The sequence below is a fragment of the Schistocerca serialis genome, unplaced genomic scaffold (assembly GCF_023864345.2).
Source record: "Schistocerca serialis cubense isolate TAMUIC-IGC-003099 unplaced genomic scaffold, iqSchSeri2.2 HiC_scaffold_1220, whole genome shotgun sequence".
NCBI lineage: Eukaryota > Metazoa > Arthropoda > Insecta > Orthoptera > Acrididae > Schistocerca > Schistocerca serialis.
The window spans coordinates 77,501-88,547 of NW_026047426.1; the positions used below are offsets into that span (position 1 = coordinate 77,501).

The following is an 11,047-nucleotide window of genomic DNA, read 5'->3' on the forward strand; positions in this document are numbered from 1 at the left end:
GCCAGTTCTGAGTTGATCGTTGAATGGCGGCCGAAGAGAATCCGCGCACCCGCGCGCCCCCGGAGGAGCACGCTAAGGCGGACGCGGCCTCGCAGCAAGGAAGATCCGTGGGAGGCCAAGGCACGGGACCGAGCTCGGATCCTGCACGCAGGTTGAAGCACCGGGGCGCGAACGCCGCGCAGGCGCGCGCATCCTGCACCGCCGGCCAGCACGAGGCCGACCAACGGCGAGAGCAGACCACGCCCGCGCTAAACGCCCGCACTTACCGGCACCCCTACGGCACTCACCTCGCCCAGGCCCGGCACGTTAGCGCTGACCCACTTCCCGACCAAGCCCGACACGCCCCGATCCTCAGAGCCAATCCTTATCCCGAAGTTACGGATCCAATTTGCCGACTTCCCTTACCTACATTATTCTATCGACTAGAGGCTCTTCACCTTGGAGACCTGCTGCGGATATGGGTACGAACCGGCGCGACACCTCCACGTGGCCCTCTCCCGGATTTTCAAGGTCCGAGGGGAAGATCGGGACACCGCCGCAACTGCGGTGCTCTTCGCGTTCCAAACCCTATCTCCCTGCTAGAGGATTCCAGGGAACTCGAACGCTCATGCAGAAAAGAAAACTCTTCCCCGATCTCCCGACGGCGTCTCCGGGTCCTTTTGGGTTACCCCGACGAGCATCTCTAAAAGAGGGGCCCGACTTGTATCGGTTCCGCTGCCGGGTTCCGGAATAGGAACCGGATTCCCTTTCGCCCAACGGGGGCCAGCACAAAGCGCATCATGCTATGACGGCCCCCATCAACATCGGATTTCTCCTAGGGCTTAGGATCGACTGACTCGTGTGCAACGGCTGTTCACACGAAACCCTTCTCCGCGTCAGCCCTCCAGGGCCTCGCTGGAGTATTTGCTACTACCACCAAGATCTGCACCGACGGCGGCTCCAGGCAGGCTCACGCCCAGACCCTTCTGCGCCCACCGCCGCGACCCTCCTACTCGTCAGGGCTTCGCGGCCGGCCGCAAGGACCGGCCATGACTGCCAGACTGACGGCCGAGTATAGGCACGACGCTTCAGCGCCATCCATTTTCAGGGCTAGTTGCTTCGGCAGGTGAGTTGTTACACACTCCTTAGCGGATTCCGACTTCCATGGCCACCGTCCTGCTGTCTTAAGCAACCAACGCCTTTCATGGTTTCCCATGAGCGTCGATTCGGGCGCCTTAACTCGGCGTTTGGTTCATCCCACAGCGCCAGTTCTGCTTACCAAAAGTGGCCCACTTGGCACTCCGATCCGAGTCGTTTGCTCGCGGCTTCAGCATATCAAGCAAGCCGGAGATCTCACCCATTTAAAGTTTGAGAATAGGTTGAGGTCGTTTCGGCCCCAAGGCCTCTAATCATTCGCTTTACCGGATGAGACTCGTACGAGCACCAGCTATCCTGAGGGAAACTTCGGAGGGAACCAGCTACTAGATGGTTCGATTAGTCTTTCGCCCCTATACCCAGCTCCGACGATCGATTTGCACGTCAGAATCGCTACGGACCTCCATCAGGGTTTCCCCTGACTTCGTCCTGGCCAGGCATAGTTCACCATCTTTCGGGTCCCAACGTGTACGCTCTAGGTGCGCCTCACCTCGCAATGAGGACGAGACGCCCCGGGAGTGCGGAGGCCGCCGCCCCGTGAAGGGCGGGGAAGCCCCATCCTCCCTCGGCCCGCGCAAGGCGAGACCTTCACTTTCATTACGCCTTTAGGTTTCGTACAGCCCAATGACTCGCGCACATGTTAGACTCCTTGGTCCGTGTTTCAAGACGGGTCGTGAAATTGTCCAAAGCTGAAGCGCCGCTGACGGGAGCGATTATTCCGCCCGAGAGCATCCCGAGCCAACAGCGGCGCGGGTCCGGGGCCGGGCCAGGTAGGTCCGTCATCCGGGAAGAACCGCGCGCGCTTGCCGGGAGCCCGAGCGCCCAAAGGGGCGAATCGACTCCTCCAGATATACCGCCGGGCAGCCAGCCAGGACACCGGGGCTCTGCCCAACAGACGCGAACCGAGGCCCGCGGAAGGACAGGCTGCGCACCCGGGCCGTAGGCCGGCACCCAGCGGGTCGCGACGTCCTACTAGGGGAGAAGTGCGGCCCACCGCACACCGGAACGGCCCCGCCCCGCGGCGAGTGGAAAGGCAACCGGACACGACCCCGCCGCGAATTGCTCCGCGCGGGCGGCCGGCCCCATCTGCCGAGGGCGGAGGCCAGTGGCCGGATGGGCGTGAATCTCACCCGTTCGACCTTTCGGACTTCTCACGTTTACCCCAGAACGGTTTCACGTACTTTTGAACTCTCTCTTCAAAGTTCTTTTCAACTTTCCCTCACGGTACTTGTTCGCTATCGGTCTCGTGGTCATATTTAGTCTCAGATGGAGTTTACCACCCACTTGGAGCTGCACTCTCAAGCAACCCGACTCGAAGGAGAGGTCCCGCCGACGCTCGCACCGGCCGCTACGGGCCTGGCACCCTCTACGGGCCGTGGCCTCATTCAAGTTGGACTTGGGCTCGGCGCGAGGCGTCGGGGTAGTGGACCCTCCCAAACACCACATGCCACGACAGGCGGCAGCCTGCGGGGTTCGGTGCTGGACTCTTCCCTGTTCGCTCGCCGCTACTGGGGGAATCCTTGTTAGTTTCTTTTCCTCCGCTTAGTAATATGCTTAAATTCAGCGGGTAGTCTCGCCTGCTCTGAGGTCGTTGTACGAGGTGTCGCACGCCACACCGCCAGCCGGCTGTGCACGCTACCGAGTAAGTACCGGTATGCGAACCGCCAGGCGACGGGCGCGCATCGCACGTTTAAGGAGACGCGGCCGGCCCCACAGGCGGCCACGACACTCCCAGGTCTGCGAAGCGGGGCAAACGCCGCGCGCTTCAGTATACGTAGCCGACCCTCAGCCAGACGTGGCCCGGGAACGGAATCCATGGACCGCAATGTGCGTTCGAAACGTCGATGTTCATGTGTCCTGCAGTTCACATGTCGACGCGCAATTTGCTGCGTTCTTCATCGACCCACGAGCCGAGTGATCCACCGTCCTGGGTGATCTTTTCATAGTTTCCACCATCTCTTTCGAGACAGTTGCATAGGCGGGACTGAGGCGTGTGGCGGCCCTGTTCCAGCGTTCAGTGTCCAACGGCCTCACGGCCGATGGGCGTCGTACGGCTCCACACCGGAGCGGACAGGCAGTCGGGCGAAAGTCATTCAAAACCGGCGCCAGGCGCCAGGTGCCGCAGGCCAGCCGCTCCAGCGCTTCAGCGCTCGTACCACACAACATTGCCGTTAGTTTTGAGACGAACGCGTGGTTCCGCACGCGGCGCACGGCTACTGCGAGCCGTACAGGTAGCTGCGTGTTGCGCGACACGACACGCACATCGAAAGACATGCAGTCTAGTCGGTAATGATCCTTCCGCAGGTTCACCTACGGAAACCTTGTTACGACTTTTACTTCCTCTAAATGATCAAGTTTGGTCATCTTTCCGGTAGCATCGGCAACGACAGAGTCAATGCCGCGTACCAGTCCGAAGACCTCACTAAATCATTCAATCGGTAGTAGCGACGGGCGGTGTGTACAAAGGGCAGGGACGTAATCAACGCGAGCTTATGACTCGCGCTTACTGGGAATTCCTCGTTCATGGGGAACAATTGCAAGCCCCAATCCCTAGCACGAAGGAGGTTCAGCGGGTTACCCCGACCTTTCGGCCTAGGAAGACACGCTGATTCCTTCAGTGTAGCGCGCGTGCGGCCCAGAACATCTAAGGGCATCACAGACCTGTTATTGCTCAATCTCGTGCGGCTAGAAGCCGCCTGTCCCTCTAAGAAGAAAAGTAATCGCTGACAGCACGAAGGATGTCACGCGACTAGTTAGCAGGCTAGAGTCTCGTTCGTTATCGGAATTAACCAGACAAATCGCTCCACCAACTAAGAACGGCCATGCACCACCACCCACCGAATCAAGAAAGAGCTATCAATCTGTCAATCCTTCCGGTGTCCGGGCCTGGTGAGGTTTCCCGTGTTGAGTCAAATTAAGCCGCAGGCTCCACTCCTGGTGGTGCCCTTCCGTCAATTCCTTTAAGTTTCAGCTTTGCAACCATACTTCCCCCGGAACCCAAAAGCTTTGGTTTCCCGGAGGCTGCCCGCCGAGTCATCGGAGGAACTGCGGCGGATCGCTGGCTGGCATCGTTTATGGTTAGAACTAGGGCGGTATCTGATCGCCTTCGAACCTCTAACTTTCGTTCTTGATTAATGAAAACATACTTGGCAAATGCTTTCGCTTCTGTTCGTCTTGCGACGATCCAAGAATTTCACCTCTAACGTCGCAATACGAATGCCCCCGCCTGTCCCTATTAATCATTACCTCGGGTTCCGAAAACCAACAAAATAGAACCGAGGTCCTATTCCATTATTCCATGCACACAGTATTCAGGCGGGCTTGCCTGCTTTAAGCACTCTAATTTGTTCAAAGTAAACGTGCCGGCCCACCGAGACACTCAATAAAGAGCACCCTGGTAGGATTTCAACGGGGTCCGCCTCGGGACGCACGAGCACGCACGAGGCGGTCGCACGCCTTCGGCTCGCCCCACCGGCAGGACGTCCCACGATACATGCCAGTTAAACACCGACGGGCGGTGAACCAACAGCGTGGGACACAAATCCAACTACGAGCTTTTTAACCGCAACAACTTTAATATACGCTATTGGAGCTGGAATTACCGCGGCTGCTGGCACCAGACTTGCCCTCCAATAGATACTCGTTAAAGGATTTAAAGTGTACTCATTCCGATTACGGGGCCTCGGATGAGTCCCGTATCGTTATTTTTCGTCACTACCTCCCCGTGCCGGGAGTGGGTAATTTGCGCGCCTGCTGCCTTCCTTGGATGTGGTAGCCGTTTCTCAGGCTCCCTCTCCGGAATCGAACCCTGATTCCCCGTTACCCGTTACAACCATGGTAGGCGCAGAACCTACCATCGACAGTTGATAAGGCAGACATTTGAAAGATGCGTCGCCGGTACGAGGACCGTGCGATCAGCCCAAAGTTATTCAGAGTCACCAATGCAAACGGACCGGACGAGCCGACCGATTGGTTTTGATCTAATAAAAGCGTCCCTTCCATCTCTGGTCGGGACTCTGTTTGCATGTATTAGCTCTAGAATTACCACAGTTATCCAAGTAACGTGGGTACGATCTAAGGAACCATAACTGATTTAATGAGCCATTCGCGGTTTCACCTTAATGCGGCTTGTACTGAGACATGCATGGCTTAATCTTTGAGACAAGCATATGACTACTGGCAGGATCAACCAGGGAGCTGCGTCAACTAGAGCTGAGCAGCCGGCCGCCCGGGAGTGTGTCCCGGGGGCCCGCGCGAACACGCAAGCGTCCGCTCAATTATTCTGCAAACAGGAGGAGGCTGAGCTCCCCTGCACAACACACCTCGAAACCCTCTCAGGTCCCGGCGGCGCGCAGCGCCGTCCTAAGTACTTGGTCGGGTTCGAGAGAGGCGCAATCGCCCGGAGTTAGGCGAGTAGACGCTTTAGGTGCGACCACCCGTGCTCCCAACTGAGCTTGCCGCTGCCGACAGAGGCCCGGGAGCGTGCTGTCGTGGCATTGCCGGCGGGAGACAACACGCGCCACCTACGGTGACCGGCAGCTCCAACGCCAGCGCCACAGAAGGACAAAAGCCCCACTTGGGTGCCGAAGCGAACTCTCCCAGCACAGCGCACGCGCCAACACGTCCGCACAGCTGCGATACAAACCACCTGCGAGAACCGCTGGGGCGACCGAGCAGCAGACGGCGTCGCGGCGCCGAGCGCCGGGCGGCGGCGCATCCTCAGCGCACACAGTCCTCAATCGGACCAGCACACTGCAGATGGCCACCGCGCTTCGCACCGGGCCCGCGAGGACCTACTTTGGCCGCAAGGCGCCGCGAGCAGGGGGCGCCGGCGCGCAGCTGCGCCGCCTGCCGCGTCCGTCGGCCGGCGCGCCTGCCACTGGCCGCCCCCACCAGCCGGCTGTAGCGCGTGCGCCCACGCACCGCGCTGCCAGCACGCCGGGCGGCCCCCCCTCACCGGCCGGGGACGGTCCCACCCAGCCACCGCCGCGTATCGCCTCACACCCAGATCCCCTTTCGCGTTCGTGGGCATGGTGGGTCCCCTTTCACGTTCGTGGGCATGGTGGGTATCCCTGAAACAACCGGTTAATAGCTCGACCGATCGTCGCCAACACTGATTCACCTCTAGCGAGAACAACCGCACCACAACGGGTTACCTGTTGTTCATTTGCGTAACGTCACCAGCAAACGTAGACGTCCATCGCCATTTGCAACGAGTATTGCATGCCTGTGTCAGGTGTCACAACACACTACGTCTGCCCACATAGACGCAACAACATGTGCACGCCTCGAGAACACGTGGAAGGTAGCCCCCGTACGTATGCGGTGTCCATTGCGCGAACGACTGTCAGCCGGCCTCTGCAGGATGTCGCAGATGTGGAACGCGGTGCAACATGCTATCACGGTGTGTGAGAAGAGACGACTACGTCCGAATACACGCTCCACTACATCAACAGACTGCTCATGCTGATCGCCATCCAGGGCGTCCGTTCCTCCCACACGTCTGAATGGCGTACCACACTGCAATCCAGCTCTTATAGGGAGACGACACGTAGCTGCGTGCACAATATTTGGACTGTATGGTCTGCCGTTGCTAGGCGCAGTCGTCGTACGGTCACACATGTGCCACGATGTATCATTCAGTACATACGGACCAATGTGCAGTACAGTTTGTGGGTTTTGCGTACATCGGCGGACAGGTGACAGGCCGTACCACAACGTAGGCTGAGTACGTCGGCATGCGAAGGGCATTGAACATGCAAACTTCTCAACGACCAGCTTGCGAAGGCAGGGGGGAAGGGGGGGGGGCATGTACGTCCTGCTGCTATCCACATTACAGTGTATAGCAGGAGCATGTGGAAAGTCAGCAACACCTGCAAGGTGTTTAACATGACGCGATACACAGGGGACCGGGCAGTGCGAATAGCGAACTATATTGCGAGGGTTGCGGTTAGGCAACACTACACTAATTTAACGAGTTGCATAACAATTACAGAGCAGGTTCAGCGACAACGTGCGTCAGGTTAAGGCGCAATATAGGTTAGGTTGAGGCACAATATAGGTTAGGTTAAGGCACAACATGGGTTACGTTAAGGCACAAATTGGGTTACGTTAAGGCACAACATGGGTTACGTTAAGGCACAACATGGGTTACGTTAAGGCACAAATTAGGTTACGTTAAGGCACAAATTAGGTTACGTTAAGGCACAAATTAGGTTACGTTAAGGCACAAATTAGGTTACGTTAAGGCACAAATTAGGTTACGTTAAGGCACAAATTAGGTTACGTTAAGGCACAAATTAGGTTACGTTAAGGCACAAATTAGGTTACGTTAAGGCACAAATTAGGTTACGTTAAGGCACAAATTAGGTTACGTTAAGGCACAAATTAGGTTACGTTAAGGCACAAATTAGGTTACGTTAAGGCACAAATTAGGTTACGTTAAGGCACAAATTAGGTTACGTTAAGGCACAAATTAGGTTACGTTAAGGCACAAATTAGGTTACGTTAAGGCACAAATTAGGTTACGTTAAGGTACAATATGGGTTAGGTTAAGGTACAATATGGGTTAGGTTAAGGTACAATATGGGTTAGGTTAAGGTACAATATGGGTTAGGTTAAGGTACAATATGGGTTAGGTTAAGGCACAACGTAGGTTAGGTTAAGGCACAACGTAGGTTAGGTTAAGGCACAACATAGGTTAGGTTAAGGCACAACATAGGTTAGGTTAAGGCACAACATAGGTTAGGTTAAGGCACAACATAGGTTAGGTTAAGGCACAACATAGGTTAGGTTAAGGCACAACATAGGTTAGGTTAAGGCACAACATAGGTTAGGTTAAGGCACAACATAGGTTAGGTTAAGGCACAACATAGGTTAGGTTAAGGCACAACATAGGTTAGGTTAAGGCACAACATAGGTTAGGTTAAGGCACAACATAGGTTAGGTTAAGGCACAACGTAGGTTAGGTTAAGGCACAACGTAGGTTAGGTTAAGGCACAACGTAGGTTAGGTTAAGGCACAACGTAGGTTAGGTTAAGGCACAACGTAGGTTAGGTTAAGGCACAACGTAGGTTAGGTTAAGGCACAACGTAGGTTAGGTTAAGGCACAACGTAGGTTAGGTTAAGGCACAACGTAGGTTAGGTTAAGGCACAACGTAGGTTAGGTTAAGGCACAACGTAGGTTAGGTTAAGGCACAACGTAGGTTAGGTTAAGGCACAACGTAGGTTAGGTTAAGGCACAACATAGGTTAGGTTAAGGCACAACATAGGTTAGGTTAAGGCACAACATAGGTTAGGTTAAGGCACAACATAGGTTAGGTTAAGGCACAACATAGGTTAGGTTAAGGCACAACATAGGTTAGGTTAAGGCACAACATAGGTTAGGTTAAGGCACAACATAGGTTAGGTTAAGGCACAACATAGGTTAGGTTAAGGCACAACATAGGTTAGGTTAAGGCACAACATAGGTTAGGTTAAGGCACAACATAGGTTAGGTTAAGGCACAACATAGGTTAGGTTAAGGCACAACGTAGGTTAGGTTAAGGCACAACGTAGGTTAGGTTAAGGCACAACGTAGGTTAGGTTAAGGCACAACGTAGGTTAGGTTAAGGCACAACGTAGGTTAGGTTAAGGCACAACGTAGGTTAGGTTAAGGCACAACGTAGGTTAGGTTAAGGTACAACGTAGGTTAGGTTAAGGTACAACGTAGGTTAGGTTAAGGTACAACGTAGGTTAGGTTAAGGTACAACGTAGGTTAGGTTAAGGTACAACGTAGGTTAGGTTAAGGTACAACGTAGGTTAGGTTAAGGTACAACGTAGGTTAGGTTAAGGTACAACGTAGGTTAGGTGAAGGCGCAATGTAGGTTAGGTTAAGGTACGATATACCTTAGGTTAAGGTACAATATCGCTTAGGTTAAGGTACAATATAGCTTAGGTTAAGGTACACGTTGTAGGGAAAGGTGTATTTTGGGGGGGGAGGGGGCGGCAGGTTCGTTGATAGTGATTATCGTAAGTGCATGCCTGCGGGATCATCCGATTTGTCACGTCAGGATGCACTTGTGGCTCATGACAGGCGGCGCTCCGATTCCAAGGTTGTGGCAGATCTGTGTCTTTCATTCCTGCCATTGTTTGTGTACTGTGACAGGAGGCAGTATTGTGATGTTGGGTGCACCCCTGTGTAGGACATGTGTGGGTGTTCGTGGCTTAGCTGAGCAATGGCGGATGTCGGAAGGGTGGGATATTCTGTTTTCTGGGTGGACCTCCCGGTCTGGTTATGATAGTGTGGATTGTGTAATGTGGCGGAGAGGATGCACCGGATGTTCTTCCATGCTGGTGGTTAGATATTGTGTGTGTGCCTGTTAGAGGCAGAGAGTAGTGTGTGATAGTGTCTGGCTGACGTGTGGTTCTCATTGTGTGCAGAGTCTTTCAGCATGTATAGGGACGGTTGTATATATTATCTGTATTCTGATGGCTCTGCATCTATTACTAATCAGTGCCGTGTATACGGTTACTCTGGTTCCAGTCGAAACTGTTCTATCTCTGTACATTAGTGACACTGCGGCTCCACTATGTTGCCGCCCCTGTCGGCCGTTTCCCCCAGTGTGTGGCTAATGATTATCAGCAATCAGTCTATTAGTCAATACCGGTAGTGTGACGACGTGAAATGTCCGGGATGGGGGAAGCTACACGCTTCCCGTGGGTCAGGGCCTAGAAAGACTCTTCCCACGCAGGAGGCTCGGACTGTCATTACTCTTCCGAGAAATATATTTGCCCAGCGTTTTTTGCGACTGCGAGTGCGACGCGTACGAGTACCGACATGGATGGGGCGCTTCCTAGCTGATCGCTCAGCATCGGAGAAATATATTTGCCCAACGTTTTTTGCGACTGCGAGTGCAACGCCCAAGGGTACCGACGTGGATGGGGCGCTTCCTAGCTGATCGCTCGGCATGGGGAATCCGTACAGTGAGCAATGCGATCGCGTCTGTAGCTTGTACGTGGTACAGCTCGCAGCTCATGTATAGGGACAGCGGGAATGTCGCATATTGGACATAACTCTTCATGAAACGCAAGTTATAGGTGTGGATTGCACATTACGACTGCGGGAAACTTCCGCCGTTCATCCGCTGGCGTTGCGAGTTTGGCGGTTGGGGTGGGGCACGAGCGGGTGCGGGTGGTGTGATTGCCGGTCCACGACTTCGTGCGGCAGAGGCACTGGCGTTTGGGTGCTGTGGTCGACACAGGCTGCATGCTTTGTGGGTGGCGTCGAAAGATGGGCACTGTGGGCCCATCGATGTCTTAGTCGGCTTGGCGTCCCATAGATGGCGGTATCGTCGTTGCAGGAGCTCATGCTGAGGGAGACCTACAGATGGCGGTATGTTTTGTGGTGCGCTCGACATGGCGGACCTAGTGTTGTCAGATTCGCATAGATGGCGATACTGTTTTGCCAGCATGGTTGGCGTAGTTCCGTCGGATCCCTGTAGATGGAGGTGTCGAATGTTTACTGTGGACAGTCATGTCGTCGGTACGAGGGGGCGCGCGCGAGTGCGTCGTGATACCTCGCCCCTCACCCCTACGGACTTATCACCACCCACACTAGCCGCCCCGGGGACTTGCCAACGACACACCCTATCCCAAGTCTATTTTCTTGCGGAGCATCATGTGTTATTATATTTTATTTCACATCCATAGTGTATAGGGGTATTGTAGTTCACCGTACGGCGGTGGACGCTGTGTTACCACACGCCGGGGGGGGACGGCGAAAACGAACCGTCGACCGCCGGGCGCCGCCCGCCGACGCCGCCTCCACGCGTCGCGCCGGCCGGTGGGCCGACATCGACCGTCCGGCACCCATCACGGCACCCATCGCCGGCCGGCAAAGCGATACGCTGTAGCGCGGCAGAACACAACGCGC

At 55.1% G+C, this 11,047-nt stretch overlaps 2 non-coding genes and 1 pseudogene across 2 annotated transcripts; all 3 read right to left on the minus strand.

Moving 5' to 3' along the window:
• LOC126435858 (large subunit ribosomal RNA) overlaps nt 1–2,725 on the minus strand; it is a 6,945-nt pseudogene extending 4,220 nt beyond the window's left edge.
• A 188-nt stretch (nt 2,726–2,913) lies between these two features.
• Nucleotides 2,914–3,068, minus strand: LOC126435849 (5.8S ribosomal RNA). Its single transcript, XR_007580238.1, has one exon. It is a non-coding gene; the product is annotated as a 5.8S ribosomal RNA (ribosomal RNA).
• A 353-nt stretch (nt 3,069–3,421) lies between these two features.
• Nucleotides 3,422–5,330, minus strand: LOC126435850 (small subunit ribosomal RNA). Its single transcript, XR_007580239.1, has one exon. It is a non-coding gene; the product is annotated as a small subunit ribosomal RNA (ribosomal RNA).
• Nucleotides 5,331–11,047: the final 5,717 nt, after the last annotated feature.